At 40.2% G+C, this 15,921-nt stretch overlaps 1 pseudogene; it reads right to left on the reverse strand.

Annotated features, from left to right (window-relative positions):
- Positions 1–8,432: 8,432 nt before the first annotated feature.
- On the reverse strand, positions 8,433–9,401 carry LOC104852920 (annotated as a pseudogene).
- Positions 9,402–15,921: the final 6,520 nt, after the last annotated feature.

Genomic DNA, 15,921 nt, shown 5'->3' on the forward strand with positions numbered 1-15,921 from the left:
TTGGCAGGTGGCCCTGCCTCTTCCATCAAGCTGCTGCAGTTGCCAGAAATGACACCCACAACCATCAGCAGAGAGAGCTGGGCCCAGCGCCTCACCATACCAGCCTGCTAGTGTGCTGCAGATTCACTCCCCCTCCCCCCCCAGTGTGGGCTGGGTGCGCTTGGAAGAGGACTCTTCACAGAGCACCCTGGCTAACTACCAGGGGTAAAACCTGATAGGTTAGTAGTTCATGGCTTTTCTTACCTCTTGAGAAGCAAGGCTCTATTCTCCACTCCACATTGATGTGTTCTCTACTCTAAGAGCTTCTTAGCAGGAGTCCCTTTCAGTCATGTGACAGGGGCCTGGCCGACTGTGAAGCTGCCCGCCCCCAGTGCCCAGCATGTCCCTCAGCAGCTCTGATGGCAGTTGTCCTTGATGACCCTCAATGTGTTGCTAAGGGCGTCCAGTGGGGAGAGACTCCATCCTCATCTCATGGGAATTTTTTAATTCATTAAATTTACTGGTACATCTTAGATATACAATATGATAACATTAATCATTGGAAATTTGTACCTGTACTTGATATATATCTTGGTTCATATTTTCCCCATTCCCCTGCTCTCCCTTCAAACCCTCCACCCCTCCCTATTTACAAAGACTTTGTGTCTGTTTTTTTCCTTTTCTCTTTTTTTCTTTCCTTTCTTTCCATTCACCTACCCGCCCACTTCCCCTTCCCCTTTGGAACTTTTCTTCCTATTTCACGTGATCTATTATACATTTTGGTCCTCATTTACACTTTCAGTTTCTCGCACCAGAGAAACTATTTGGTATCTACACACATGTGGCCTATTTATTTTACTTAAGAGTATGGACTCATTTAGTTATAAATGTCTCTAATTTCTCATTCTTTATGACTGAGTAGTACTCCATTCTATATATTTTTTTAAAAAAATACATTTTCTTTATCCCATCATCAGTTGATGGGCATTTGGGCTGTTTCCAAGATTTAGCTATTACAAACAGTGCCACTATAAATATGGGTAAGCATATATGAGTGTGGTATGATGCTTTTGATTCTTCTGGGAAGATACTCAGCAAGGGAATAGCTGGATCAAATGTGACCTCTAATCCTAGTTCTTTGAGGTATCTCCCACTGATTTCCACAGTAGCTGCACCAGTCTGCACTCCCACCAACAGTGGAAAAGCGTTCCTTTTTTCCCCACAGCCCACCAGCATGTGTTATTGGTTGATTTCTTGATAGCAGCCATTCTTTCTGGAGTGAGGTGAAATCTCAGTTTTGTTTTCATTTGCATCTCTCAGATGACCAGTGACCTTGAATATTTTTTCATATGTTTATTTGTTGTTTCTACTTTGTTGTCTGAGAAATGTTTGTTCATTTCAGATGACCACTTTTGCATTGTGTCTTTAAATTTTGGAGATCTAATATTTTTAAGTTCTTTATATAGTCTAGATAGTATGTCACGCGCCATTATTTCCGGGTTCTTCATGCCCTGCATGAATTCCGGAGGTGAATCCGCCGGTGACGGTGGTTCACGCCTGCGCAGAAGAGGCGCTTGGCTCTTCAGAATGACGCAGGCCGGCATTGACCAATAGAAATGGGCCACGTCACCCGAGAGGCTATAAAAGGCAGGCTCGCATCCGGCTCGGGGTCTTTCCGCCATTTTGAAGAATGCAGAAGAAACTCCAATAAAGCGTGCATCAGAAGAATCCTGAGTGTTGCGTGCTCCTTGCTGGCGAGGTGCGCGTGACAATAGTAGACCTTTGTCTGAGGAACAGCTGGTAAAATGTTTTTCCCATATTGTGGGTTGTTTCTTCATGCTGTTGGTGATTTCTCTTGCTGTGCAGCTTTTTAATAAGAAGAGATCCCACTTGTTCAATTCTATTGCTAGTTTATGTGCAACTGAGGTTTTGTTCATGAAATCTTTTCCTATGCCAATGTCTTCAAAGTTTAGTGTTTCTGTTTTAATATTTTGTTCTTTGATCCATTTTGATTTTAGTTTAGTGCATGGTGAGAGATATAGGTCTAGTACTAATCTTTGGCAAGTTGAAACTCAATTTTTCCAGCACCATTTACTAAAGAGGCTATCAGTCCTCCAGTGAGTGTTTGGCCCCTTTGTCAAAGATGAGGTAGCTTAGTATGTCTGGAGTTGTTTCTGCATCTGCTAATCTGTTCCGTTGAACCTCAGGTCTGTTTCTTTTCCAGTACCATGCTGTTTTATCACAGTAGCTTTATAGTATACTTTCAAGTTGGGAATTGTGATACCCCCTACCTCTTCTTTTTTACCTAGAATTACTTTTGCTATTCTAAGTCTCTTCTGGTTTCAAAGGCATTTTTAGACTGTTTTCTCAAGTTCTGTGAAATATGCTGTTGGGATTTCAATCAGGATTGCACTGAATCTGTATAGCAGTTATGGAAATATGGCCATTTTCACTATATTGGTTCTTCCTACCCAGGAACAAGTTATGGCTTTCCATTTTCTTATATCCTCTTTGATCTCTCTTTTTCAGAGTTCTGTAAATTTCATAGTAGAGGTTTTTTATTACTTTTGTTAGATTTATTCCTAGGTATTTCATTTTTTAGGATGCTATTGTGAAATATGTTTCTCTAGTTCCTCTCTCAGTTAGTCTGTTGTGTACAGAAAGACTATTTATTTTTGTGTATTGACCTTGTATCCAGCTACTCTATTGAATTCGGCTATTAAGTCCAGAGACTTTTGGTGGAGTTCTAGGGGTCTTCTATATAGAGTATCATGTCATTTGCACATAATGACGATTGAAACTCTTCATTTTCTATCTTAATTCCTTTTATTTCTTTCTCTCATGTAATAGCTGTGGCTAATGTTTTCAGAACTATATTGAACAAGAGTGATGATAATAGACATCCTTCTCTTGTTCCCGATTTTAGCATGGAGGATTTCAGTTTTGACCATTTACTGTAATGTTAGCAATTGGTTTTTCATATATGGCTTTTATCTGCTTTAGATAACATGTATTCCAATTTTCTGTAGGTTTTTATTATGAATATGTGTTCGGTTTTATTGAACATGTTTTCTGCATCTATTGAGAGGATCATATGGTTTTTGTCCTTGGATCTATTAATGTAGTGCATTACATTTATTGATTTATGTATGTTGAACCAACCCTGCATCCCTAGGATGAATCCTACTTGGTCAGGGTTTATGATCTTCTGCATTCTGTTTGCCAGTATCTTATTGAGGATTTTTGCATCTGTGTTCATAAGGGAGATTGGACTGTAGTTCTCTTGTTTGGTTGGGTCTTTTTCTGCTTTGGGGATCAAGGTGATTCTTCCTTCCAAGAATGAATTTGGAAGTATTACTTCCACTCCAATTTCATCGAAGCATTTCAGCAGTAGTGGCAATGGTTCCTCCCTAAGTGTCTTGTAGACTTCATCAGTGACTCTTTAGGACCCAGGCTTTTCTTTATGGGTAAGTTTTAATTATGTTTTCAATTTCATTGATTGATATTGGGTTGTTTAGAATTTATAGGTCTTCTTGGTTCAACTTTGGTAATTCATATGTATCTAGAAATTTATCTATTTCTGTGTTTTTCATCTTATTGGTGTATAGGTTCTCAAAGTAGGTATTGATGATACTCTAAATTTCTGCTGGGTCTGTTGTAATTTCGCCCTTTTCATTCCTAATAGCATGGATTTGGGCTTTTTCTTTTCTTTCCTTTTTTAAAATAAGATTGGCTAAGAGTTTGTCAATTTTGTTTATTCTTTCAAAGAACCAGCTCTTTGCTTCATTGATTTTTTGTATCATTCTCTTAGCCTCCTTTGCATTGATTTCTGTTCTGATCTTTATAACACCCTCCATTTTGTAAGCTTTGGGTTTGTCTTGCTCTTCCTTTTCTAGGAGACTGAGGTTCAGCCTCAGGTTGTTTATTTGAGCTCAATTTGTTTTCCTATTATGGGTATTCACCACTATGAATTTCCCTCACAAGACTGCTTTCATTGTGTCCCATAAATTTGTTTTATTGCCATTGTTGTTTAATTGTAAAAACTAATTTCTTCTTCTTTTCTTTTCTTTTTCTTTTTTTGGTACTGGGGATTGAACTTGGGACCTCTAGCTTGTGAGTCAGGCAGTGGAGCCACTGAGCTAAACCCCCATCCCTCTAATTTCTTCTGTGATCTATTTGTTACTAAGGAGAGTATTGTTCAATGTCCAGGTGTTTGTGAAGTTCTTGTGGTTTCTTTTGTTATTGATCTCCAATATCATTGTGCTATGATGTGATAATATACAGGGTATAACTTCAATTCCTTTGCATTTACTTAAATATATTGTATGAGCTACTATGTGGTCTATTTTGGAGAATGACATGTGTTCATGGGAAAACAATGTATACTCTGATTTTCTGTTAAGTCTGTTTGTTCAAGAGTTTGGTTGAGTTCTAGTGTTTCATTGTTGATTTTTTTTCTTCTAGTTGATCTATTTGTGACAGTCTGGCATTGAGGTATTTCACTACTATTGTATTAATGCTTATTTGATTTTTCATGTCCATTAATATTTGTTTTATATTGATGGGTGCACCAGCATCTGGTGCATATATATTTATGATTATCATCTCTTCCTCTTGAAGTATTCCCATTACAAAGATGTAGTGAACTTCTTTGTCTCTCTTAATTAGTGTTGCTTTGAAATCTATTTTGTCTGCAAATAGGATAGCTACTCCTGCTTCTTCTTGGAATTCCTGTTACATGGAGTATTGCTTTTCACCCTTTAATTTTTGTTCCATGAATTTTAAAAAATTAAGTGTGTTTTTTGTATACAGCATATTGTTGAATCTTGTTTCTTGATCCATTCTGCCAGCTTATTTCTTTTGATTGGTGAATTGAGACCGTTGGCTATAACTAATATGTATTGATTTATCTTTGTCATGATCTTTCCTGTTGTTATGTTTCCCCCACCTTTGCATTTAATTTCTTGTATTACCTGATGGACTTATTCTGCTGGGCTTCATGGGATTGTGACCCTCATTGTCTTTTCCTTGGATGTTGTTTGAATTTTTTTAGAGTGTTGGTTTGGCATTCATGAATTTCCTCAGGTGTTCTTTGTTGTGAAAGTATCTTATTTCTCCATTGATTTTGAAATATAATTTGGCAGGTTGCATCAATCTGGACTGGAGGTTGTTTTCTTTTAGGGCTTGAAATACTTCACTCTAGGCTCTTCTTCATTTGAGGGTTTGTGTTGAGAAGTCTGCTTTGATTCTGATGGGCTGTCTTTTGTATATGATTTTTTTTTCTTTAACTGTTTTTAATATTTGTTCTTTTGTTGGGTTTCTGGAATCTTGACTATTATATGTCTAGGTGTAGATTTTTTATTGACCATAGCTAGTTGAAACCCTATATGCCTCACTTCTCTATATGTGAAGCTCTTTGCCCCTGCTTGTGAAGTTTTGTGCCATTACTTCTGTGAACAGTTTTTTATGTAATTTTCACTCTCTCCTGTTTCTTCACTGACTCTGATCAGTCTTATGTTATTCTTCTTTGCATCATATAGCTGCTGATGGATTGATTTCTCATGGTTCTTTGCTATTTTTAAGAAATATTTCCTTTCCTGGTCACTAAATGCAATCCTGATTTCTATATCCGATATTCTGTCCTCACAGTGGCTCATTCTGTTGCATAAACATTCAATGCCATTTTTAATCTCCTGGATATCTGTTTGAATTTGTTTTATAGATTCCATTTCTTTCCCATATTGGGATTCCATCATTTTTTGGAGCTTCTCTATTTTTTTATCTGTGTCTTCTCTGGAGTTATGAATCATGTCTTTCACTAAAGTCATGATATCTGTTGTTATCTGAGAAATTCTTTCTTATTTCATTTTTTCCAGATCCTCTTTTGTTCCCAGTTCAGGGAGTCCAGATTGTTGAGTTTCAGATTGTTCCATTTCAACCCCTTGGGTTTTCCTCTGGTGATCTGGAGGTCTGGGTTTGCATCTTGTTTCAGTGTCTTCTCATTTTTATTTTTTGCTATTGTGCAAGTTTTCAGTTTAATTTACTACTTGTACATTGCTTATTGCAAGTATCTTTATCACTAGTATTTAGAGCGCTTAGAAAATGGTTTCTTTTTGGTTTGTCTTCCAGATTTAGTTGGCCTTTGGGTTTTGAGTCTGTAATGGCCCTTATGCAATCTCAGTCTTGGAATACCAGCAAGGACAACTGACTGGATCAATCGTGTCACTTTGGCCAAAGCAATACAATCAGCCGCAACAATAGTATCAAACACAGCCTAGAAAATAACAAAGTGTTTGAACTATTAATCTACTAACTTTTACTGCATGACCTAGACTTGTGGTTATATATCAAAATCTAGAACCAACCAATAATATATTTGCAGTAAATAAGCCCTTCAATATAGCAAATTTGCCCTCTGGGAAGATTTAGAAGGAGTTGGGGGTGGTAGAGAAATAGAAGGAGAAGGAAACATTATAAGTAAGGCTAAAGGACACAGGAAAATCATGCAAACTTTGAAGCTGGTGAAGACAGAAGAAAAAGAGAGAAGGAAGGAACAGAAACAAGAACAGAACAAATGAACAGCAACAGAAAATCTAGAAACTGTATTCTTACTCCTATAAAAATAAGAATAATTGAGAAAAATACAGGAAAAATTCAGGAACAATAAAGGTGAGAAATGAAGGAGAAAAGTAGAAAAAAGTGTCCCCTTCAAGGCATGTCTTTGTTGTCACTGGTGGACTACATGAGCATTGCACAGATCTGTCAACTGTTCTCATCTAGCCAGCCATAGTCTGCTAAAGTTCAAGCTGGTTTCTGGCTGTGAGGCTGGAATTGAGCTCCCTGACCTCCTTTGGGTTTGAAATCTTCATGGTTCTAATGCAGGTTTGAGCTGCCAGTCCCACCCCGCACACCCCCGCATCAAGTCCTGGTTCTTGTAGGAGGTATAGACTGCAACAACTCACCAACTGCTCAAGTCTGCTGTGCATTTCTTTTATTTTCTTTTTTCTTTCTTTTATTTTTTTTTTTGAGACAAGGTCTCACTATGTAGTTGAGACTGACCTGGAACTCACTATGTACCCCAGGCTGGTCTCGAACTCAGGGATCCTGCTGCCTCAGCCTCCCAAGTGCTGGGATTACAGGCATGCATCACCATGCCCAGCTTGCTGTGCATTTCTGGAGGTGACTCTTTGCCTTCTCAGTGAGCTTCAATTGTCAACAAGCCTCAGAGAGGCCTTCTGTCTGCTGCTTACCACTGCACTAATTCCTGCATTCAGAATGATGGCCTTCTGGATCCCTGCACTTCCCTTCTGTCTTGGTGGGCCTCTGGCTGGGGTCTGTAACTCTGTGCTGCTGGTGTCCCAGCAGGCCTCTGGCTGGGGCTGCTACTGTTCACCCTCATGGAAAATTTGAAAGACTAGGTAGAATCATCAAGTGGCTGAATCCCTTATTCCTGAGGAGTTAGTAGGCCCCAATATGGAGACAAAAAAACCTTCAGTTTAGTAAAGGTACAAGATCCCAATGATGAATGTAACTGTACTGTATACTTTAAAAGTACCAATAAACTAAAAAAATTTTAAAACTTCAGTTTAGCTTTCTGTTATGCTTCTCTTAAAGATGCTGACACTTTTTTTACCTCATTGAGTTTATTGGTACATTTTAGGTACACAGTACAGTTACATTCATCATTGGGATCTTGTACCTTTACATGAGAGGTCTTGGTTCTCATTTTTTCCCCTTGTCCCTGCCCTCCCTTCACCCCCTCCTCCCTTTCCCATTTACAAACATTTTATTTCCATTTTTTCCTGTTTTTTTATTTCCCTTATTACCTTTCCCCTACCCTTCCCACTTTCCCTACACCTTTAGCCCTTTTCTTCCTATTTCACATTGTCAATTATCTCATTAGGATCTTATGTACTATTGTAGTTTTTCACACCAGAGAAACTATTCATTATTTACACATGTGTGACTTATTTATTTCATTTAGGAGTATATCCTCAATATGTATCCATTTTCCTATGAATTAATCTAATTTCTCAGTCTTTATGGCTGAGTAGTATTCCATTTTATAGAAAAACCACATCTTCTTTATAAAGATGCTGACACTTTGGACAGAGATATTCAGATAGTAAATTCTTGAGTCTCACAAGGGCCAGTTTGTGGGCTTATTGGGTCTTTTTTTTTTTCTGCATGGGATACCATCTTAAGGACCTAGTTGTTGCTTTCTTTATAGGCCCCAAGATAAGCCATGGGAAACCACATGAACCATGCCCTACAGATTCCACTGATTTTTCCAGTAGACTGCATCCTTGATTAGTTGGAAAGGTTTGATCCTGCCAGTTTAATAAAGGAACAGCTTATACACTATTGTAATATAGTTTGGGTTCAATGTGAACTAGGAAGTGGCAAGAGATGGGTATGGGATTGACAGTTTAAAATATGAAATTATTTTTCAGCTAAACTGAATACCACTTAGCATGTTGTTCCCAAGGGTCTTCACTGGGCTTCCAATTGGTTAGTCCTCTTCCATAGTGAAAGCACTCTGCTTTATCACCTTCACCTAAAGTATAAAATCCAGCTCTTGGAAGCTGCTCCTTTTTAATTATGTCCATGTCCCAAAAGTAATGATCCAGGCTTGATACTCTGCCATGGCTGGATTTCTTGGGAGAATTGTTGAATTTGGGAAATTCTTATCAGAGCTCAACATCAGATTCACCTCGAACATTAATTTTCTGGCCCAAAACAAAGAATCAGTTTGGAAAGTGTCGCCTTTGTTCTGATCAGGCACCATCACAAGATTCGCAATTTTTCAGTTTTCCACCACAACAAAAGCACTGTACTCGATCATCAGTACCTGTGTAGTAAAGTCCAGTACTAGCTAACTCTCTGGGTGTTAGGTGGGTATAGTCCGGCCAGTAGTGAAATGACTTTTATCTAGCTTCTTCACTACACATGGCAGGATTCCTTGGGTATACAGTGTCTGATATATCTACAACCTGTCCAGTTCTCAAAAGATAGTCTGCATGAGTCTCAGGTGATCTATCTAAAGCAAAATGATTTCTGCTTCTCGGATACTTTTCAGCATTATACTATTTTGGACACTAAGGATTTGTAGGCTGTGCAGCACTGTTTTCAAAATAAAATCCATTGATAAAGCTGCAATTTGGAGATAATTTTCTATCTCTCAATTGCTGAGTCTCTATAATGCCATCTATCTACTGCTGCATGACAACTAAAGCATTGCAAATATCTCCTTTACCAGTATAAGGAAAACCCACTCATGCTAATGTTGATGCCAAAACAGGACTAGTATTTGGAAAATTAGCAAAAGTTTTTCACCTATTAAACTCCTCTACAAATTCTTCATCCTTATTGATGTCTGCAGGTACACAAGTCTTAGTTCCTTCAAAATTGTTAAAAGTCATCTCATGAAAACAGGACGGATCTACTTTTTAAGATTCACTCACTATGGCCAGCCACAGAGTCAAATGTGGAAAAGTGCAAAAGGGCTGTCTGTGGGCTAGAGATCCAAAGGATCCACTTGAAAGCCTAGAGCTCACTAGTGTCCCATGGGAGTCTGTATCAGCAGGCCAAAGGGTCTGTGCAGGGGGAGCTGAAGAGTCAGTGCTGGCAGGCTGGAAATGACATCCAAGGTGAAGGTTAAAACTGGAGCTGCTCTGAAAAAACAGAAGCCATTTAAACCACTCTTAATCTTGCCTCTCTGATGTCTACAGGCCCAGATGTTAGCCACTCTTGTGAATCAGGGATTTCCCAGATTTATGTAAGCAGATAGGACACCAGTGATCTGCCTTTCCAAGACCCTTAGAGGGACCTCTGCTCAAAAAACAGTTAATAGCTCTTACTCAGGCATTGATATTAAAAAAGGCAAGAAGCTATATAGCTATACTGACTCCATGGTGCTACATGTCCATGCAGCAGTATGGAAAGAAGGAGGTTGCTGACTAATAAGAAATTATCTATAAAGCACAAGCAGGAAGTTCTACAACTTCTATAGGCAACTCATTTTCCCAAGCAGGTCATAGGCATGCATTGCAAGGAATCCCAAAGATACATATCTAAAGTCTCCTTGTAAAATCAAAAGGCTGATAGGGAGTCAAGAAGGGCAGCCCTACAGCCCCTCAAGAACCTAGCCCTATTCCGAGCCCCCAAAGAATCATTCAGGTCCTTCCTCAAGAGATGTAGTGACAAGTTATAAAAATCCTACATGTGAAATGGTCACTAGATTTTTCACAGTACTAATAAGAAAGCTACTCCTGAGAACCTCTGGAATACCTGAGACTCCTCTTCAGAAAGCAAGACTCCAGTAGGGTGCAGACAAGTAAAGTCACTAATGATCCTAATTCATGGCAATTTAAATGGGCACCTGCAATGAGGCTCCTATTTTTTTTTTTTTAGGATTGAACTTGGGACCTTGTGCTTGTGAGTCAGGTGGCAGCACCACTGAGATAAATCCTCGGCCTAAGGCTCCTATTTTTAACTAGATTCATTATGTGGGTAATTTTGCCAAGGATAGGGCTCTGAGGTTCTTGATAATTTATCTAACTTCCTTCTTTGTTATATTTTGTCCTCCACAAGAAACATTGAATTCTGACTTGTTAGTGAAGTTGTTTTCTTTCTCCCACTGAACAGACAGCTGAGTAATCACTAACATTTTTCTCATTGTCTTCTGATGTTTTTTTTCTCCAACCCATACAGTGAGACACAATATTCCAAGGTAGGTGGCAATCACATAGTCCCTAGTACATAGGGTCTACAGCCCCTCCAAGCTGGAAGAAGCTATAGACAGAGACCTCCACTCCCTCAGCACCCCATAAAAAATTATGGGGATATATGTCTCTTGGGAGGAAATTTGACAGGAGATTATGGTATGGCAAAGCTGCTTGGTGTACTAGGTGTGATTAATTATAAAATCCCAGGACAGGGGCTGGGGAGGTAACTCAGTGGCACCAGGTCTGTCTGGCAAGCACAAGATCTTGAATTTGATTCCTGGTACCAGAAAGAGACAAAAGAACAAAGGGGCAAAGAAAACAAATAAGAATATCATAAAAGAAGAAGCAAAAATAACCCACAAACATATGGAAAGATATTTAACCTCATTATCTATAAGTGAATAAATATGTTTTTAAAAAATCCCAGGACACATGTGCAGAGCTGTTCCCAATGCCCTCAACAGGGACTTCTTGTGAGAACTTGAGTAGGTATTCCATAGGATGGCCTAGACCTGCTGTCAGCCTGAGGAGTGGATGATAGAAAAAGGATGGTTCATATTGAGATTTTGGCCACTTTGTTGTTTTTTGCATGGTGGCCCACCCTCATGCTGTATGATGCACTTTTCCTATTTTCACTTGGCCCAAACTCGTTCTGCAATGCCTGTTTCTTTTCCTACCTTTAATAAAACTGCTTCCATTTGTGCTTGTCTTGACTAATTCTCTGCTCAGGACAGAAAGTACCTAGAAACCACCTCCAGGAGGATCCTTTAGCACCCCAACCCCAGTAACATAGGGAGTACATCTCATACATATAATTTAATCTGAATGAACTCTGGGAAAGTCCTGTACACTATAAGTCCCTGAGATGACTCAGCACCCTGCCAATCATTGCTACTGATTTTACCTAGAGACCCATTGAAAGTGTCTGGGCTGAGTGCACATCCTTTAAAATCTGAAGGCCTGGTTTATCTGTTTGTAGGGTGCTTTTTGTATATCCCACTCCTCAGGCTGATGTTAAGTGTAAACCATCCTGTAAAAAAACTGCTCAAATTCTCATAAGAAAAATTAAAGATAGCGCTCTCTGGTTCCACATGCAGGGATTTGGGAACTATTCTGTTCATTTGTTCTGAAATTGTGTAATTAATAGGTCATACCCACTTCCCCAGTCAGTTTTCTACACCCTAATCTCCTGCCTCAGTGTGCAATGAATAAACCACAGAGGGGTAAACAACCTGATCAAAGATACTGGTGGAATATCTTTGTGGAAATCCAGTTGAAAGATGATAATGGGTTGGATCAAGGTGGCAGCAGGGTGGAAGAAGGCAAACATGCAAAGGAAATACTGAGGAAATCTTTAGCCCAGGAAATAATGGAGTGTTATTGCTTAATAACGAGCAGCCCTAATGTCTCCCACACATATGGCCCTCAGACTCCTTCTGGCCCTAAACAGTGCCTTCAAGGTCAGAAGGGAGGGGCTGCTGTAGGAAGCATAGGGAGAGGTTTCTCTTCCCACCAGCGAGGTCACATTCTCCAGGAATGTTTTGTCCTCAGGAAGGAGTACAGCTAATAGGTTGGCTTCACAAAGGAGTTCAGGAAAGTTGTGAATGGCTCTGTCTAAAGAATGTAAAATGAAGGTATTAATCCCTGTGTGATGTAAAGATAAAGTATATTTTCCAAAGAAGCTAGCACTGGACCTGGCACTTAGTGGGCACTCAGAAAACTGCAGCTCTAGTCCTACTTCTTCTACAGAGTCACTGAGGGATCTTAGATGAATCACTTCCCCTTTCTGAGATACAGTTTCTTCATTTGTACAATGTGACTAATATTCCCTGCAAAGAGGTGCCAGTGGCATAGGTCAGTGGTAGACCATTTCCTTAGCCTTTCATAAGGCCCTGGGTTTGAGCTCCAGCAGTAACAAACAAGAGTGTGAATGTGTGTGTGTGTGTGTGTGTGTGTGTGTGTGTGTGTGTGTGTGTGTGTGTGTGTTCACGGGTTCCAACAAAGAAAAGATTTCTGGAGCAAATGGAATGAAACTTGAATATGAAAGAGCTCTTGGAAAGCTAGTTACATAACTGATAGCATCGTGATAATGCAGTCTCTCTTTCTCTCCTAACTGGTCTACTAGTGCAGTCCTTGTTCCTTTGACAGGACTTCGGAAATAGCCTTCCAGCTGGCTGTTCTGCTTTTGGTCTCCTTATTGCCTTTTCTGCCAACCTGCTCTTCTTGAACTTCCTGGACCTTAAATTTTCTGAGCTTTGTGTACATTGCTAAAAAATATGCATTGGTGCCCCAGAATCTACCATCACTGGGGGGGAGGTGACAGCTAGGTGCTCTGCCAGAACTTCAATAGAACAGAAATGCTGCTCTAACAATGTTTAGTAGAGTGGTACTCACACCATGGTGATTATCTCCCTCCACTACGGAGAGAGGGACAAAACAGGATTTGTACAGAAGATAATTTCTCCACTTCTCTTTGTTCTTTCTTTTTTTCTTTTCTTCCTTCTGGTTTCCCTCTGTATTGTGTCCTTTATCTTTTGGGGGGATTCAGATTTCTGTTTTCCCATTCTCTCTTTCTCTTCTTTCCTTCAATTGTTGGTATTTGAATCTGTCTACTCTTTTACCCTCAGCTTTCTTTATCTTTGTGTCCTCCCCACCACTTTACCATTTCATTCTTCCTCCACTCCCAGATTTAAGGCTGAGCACTCTCTGAAAGTCAACCTCCCACAGTTATGCCAAGATCCTGAGACCTCCCACCTCCAGACTTGAACAAGGCTGACCCTCGGGGGGGCCAAGAGGAAGAGAATAACAGAAAGAGGGTGCATTACACTTTCAGCCCTTTTCAGTATTCATTTTGGAGGAAGAAGAGAGAAATAGGAATTTAAAACTTCCTCTTTTACTTTGCTTTACACGCAATTCATGATGGACTAAAAGCTTGAATTGACTTTCTAGGAAAGAAATATCTTCTAAGAAATCTCATCACTTAAATAAACACTTAGTCGTCTCTGCTCTGGGTAATTTTATATGTCATGGTTGAGCCAATTCAATTAATTCATTTTGTTTCAATTTACTTCTCTGGAAAACCCTCCTCTGGATCTATAGCCCTAGCTGGGGCTGAGAGATTCTTTGCAGTTGTACTAAGGGAGTAAAGCTGCAAAGCTAACTTTGAAACAGAAACTAGAAGTCCTGACTTCCCATCAGGTCAGAGCTATTCTGGAGACATAAAGGGACTTGTAACTAATAGGAATGTCTCACTAAGTATCAGACATTGCTCTTAGACACCCCTGAAGTTATTATGCTGCTACTCACTCTGCTTCTTTTATGTCTATTGGCCCAGAATTTAGTCACTTGTGAACAATTGACCTCCCAGACCTATGCAAACCGGCCAGATATCAGTGAACTGCCCCTCCAAAATCCTGAGGGGGTATGGTGGAAGTACCTGGTCAATAATCTGTAAGGTCCAAGAAGGAAATTCTACAACTCCTACAGAGTCACAATCCATCTTCCCAAGCAGATTGCAATCACGCACTCTCAAGGGCACCACCAAGACATGTCTGGACTATCCTTGGGAAATCAGAAGGCTGACAGGGAATCAAAAAAGACAGCCCTATAATCCGACAAGGCCCTTGCCTTATTCTCAGTTTCTGATGAACCATTCTGGTCCTTCCTCATGGATATAGTGAAAAGCTACAACAATCTTACATAGGAAGTGGGTCTCATTCTTCTGGAAAGGTAGAGAAAAGCAACCAGACACTAAAGCTAGCTCAGGCGAAACTTTGCTGAAAGACATCCGAGTCCTGGCCTCAATTGCTGCCAATAGCACTCATGAGAGTTTGTAACATGTCCCCAAATGGGTTAAATTTGAGCCTATTTGAGATGTCACATGGGAGGCCATTTCTACCTTCTGACATGATAATAGATCCAGACACCACAAGGCTTTTTACAATAACTCATTAATGTAGGCCAAATACAACATGCTGTCCAAATGTATGGGAACAGAGTCCTACCAGCTCTTGGTCCAGGAGGACCACTTATCTCTATCCTGGAGATAAAGTGCTCATAAAAACTTGAAGAGAGAAGACACACACTGACTGATTAACACTAAAATGAAGGACCCCTTCTCAGTGATCCTTGCCACACCCACTGCAGAAAAGTTGGAGTAGATAAATAATTGGACTCAGTCTTCTAGAATAAAGCCAATCCCATCTGAAGAACAAGATCACCTAAAAGGAGAAATTTATTCCTGTGAGCCTCTAGAAGACTTGAGATTTGTCTTCAAAAAGCAAGGCTCCAGCACTGCTATAGGAAATGTGGAAATGTGACCTGCTCCTCATATTTGGGTTAATAGTAAAGGTCAATGGTCATTAACTATTTTCTTATTTTCTGACAGGTTTTTATTTCCTCACTTGAGTCAGTGAGTCACAGACCTCCAACTCATGAAGAGCATATGATCTCCCAGTAGGTGGGGTCTACAGCTCCTTCCAGCTTGAAGAAGCTATAGAAGACAGAGACTTCCACTCTCTCAGTACTCCATAAAGAATTAAGGTGGGGGGCTGGGGCTTTAGCTCAGTGGTTCCGCCGTCTGCCTTGCAAGCACAAGGACCCAAGTTCGATCCCTGGTACCAAAAAAAGAAGGTGATTTGTGTCTTTTCATGACATAAGAGATTAGGGTATAGCAATGCTGTCTGAGAAAGTAGGCATCCCCAGTTAATTACAAGACCCCAGGACACATGTGCAGAATAGTTCCCAAAACCCTGCCTGTGGATTTCTCATGCGAGCTTGGGCAGGTTTTCAATAGATGGCCTAGACCTGATGTCAGCCTGAGGTGTGCAATCCCAGCACTACCTGTCAGGACCCATATAAACAAGCTCTCATGGGACCACACCACAAGGAGGCCTGCCATCCCACCCTGGACCATGCTGCGGCTGCCTGGACTGTGCCTTAAACTGCACAGGGACCCAGATCCCTGAGGCAGAAGTCCCAGGGGTGATAAAGACCATTGTTATGTGTTCTAGAAGATAGAGCATTAATGAACAGCAAAGAGAGAGCCTCTCTGAGATTTGTTGATGAAAATTGAAGCCCACTAGGAGAGTGAAGAAAGTCTGTGGACTACAGCAGTTGGTGAGTTGGTGGAAGCAACACCTCCTATAGGAACCCGGACTTGCTTCAGGAGAAGGGCAGCTTGAATTTTAGTAGAACCTTGCAGAGTTCAAACCCA

This window comes from Fukomys damarensis, unplaced genomic scaffold (genome assembly GCF_012274545.1).
Source record: "Fukomys damarensis isolate Sample0158 unplaced genomic scaffold, DMR_v1.0_HiC HiC_scaffold_39, whole genome shotgun sequence".
Classification (NCBI taxonomy): Eukaryota; Metazoa; Chordata; class Mammalia; order Rodentia; family Bathyergidae; genus Fukomys; species Fukomys damarensis.